The sequence below is a fragment of the Pteropus vampyrus genome, unplaced genomic scaffold (assembly GCF_000151845.1).
Source record: "Pteropus vampyrus isolate Shadow unplaced genomic scaffold, Pvam_2.0 Scaffold64, whole genome shotgun sequence".
Taxonomy (NCBI): Eukaryota; Metazoa; Chordata; class Mammalia; order Chiroptera; family Pteropodidae; genus Pteropus; species Pteropus vampyrus.
This window is the reverse complement of record NW_011888845.1, coordinates 5,310,305-5,311,181: the sequence shown is the minus strand read 5'-3', so window position 1 is coordinate 5,311,181 and position 877 is coordinate 5,310,305. Positions and strand designations below refer to the sequence as shown.

Sequence of the window (877 nt, the reverse complement as noted above, 5' to 3'; positions counted from 1 at the left end):
CCAAAATTATTAAAACTAGCCAATATTAAACTGTTTACCCTTCCCCAAACTTGCCTTTCCTGAGGAAAAACCAATAAAAGCAGCGGCCTAAGCATTCTCCGCATTGCCTGCCTTCTGCTTTCTGACCAAAACCTGGTGCTCTTCTTGTGGCCTTAAGTGACTAGGCTTGTCCCTCATTTCTGGGGAACTCTCAGTAACAGTACACTTTTCTTTCAATGGCATTGACCTCTCTATTTTGTCACTCAGTCATCTTTATAAATTAAGATGGGCACAAAACAAATAGAGTCATGTTTATAGTATGTTCTCACGTAGAAAAAAAGAGACTATAAATACACACACACACACACACACACGTATACACACACAGCTTTAGGAAGAGTATATAAGAAAGAATTAGGGGGAATGGAAATAAAAACCTAGGGTGGGAGAGATAATCACTTTTAATACTCTTTTGGACAATTTAAATTATTTAAATGTATTGTTTTCATAGTAATAAAAAAATATAGTCTACAGCCATGCCACCCTGATCACTCCCAATCTTGTCTGATCTTGGAAGCTAAGCAGGGTCGGGCCTGGTTAGTATTTGGATGGGAGACCACCTAGGAAGACCAGGCGCTGTAGGCGTTAAAAAAAAATTTAAAAATAAAGATGACTCTCATTGGTATGTGGAGAAGGTGGAAAAGAATAAACTGGATTGCTATTTACAAAAATGGAAAAAATATGAGGCAGCATTATAGGAAATGCTAAAACAATCCTACTTTTAAACTGGGGAAATTATATTTGAAGATTTGCCATGGGAAGAGAAAAACTTGATAAATGCTCTTCATTGCTCTTAGCAGGGGATACTGCAGCCACTGACAGCTCTTTCCAGAAGATA

At 37.7% G+C, this 877-nt stretch overlaps 1 pseudogene; it reads left to right on the top strand.

Annotated features, from left to right (window-relative positions):
• Positions 1 to 505: 505 nt before the first annotated feature.
• On the top strand, positions 506 to 624 carry LOC111740515 (annotated as a pseudogene).
• Positions 625 to 877: the final 253 nt, after the last annotated feature.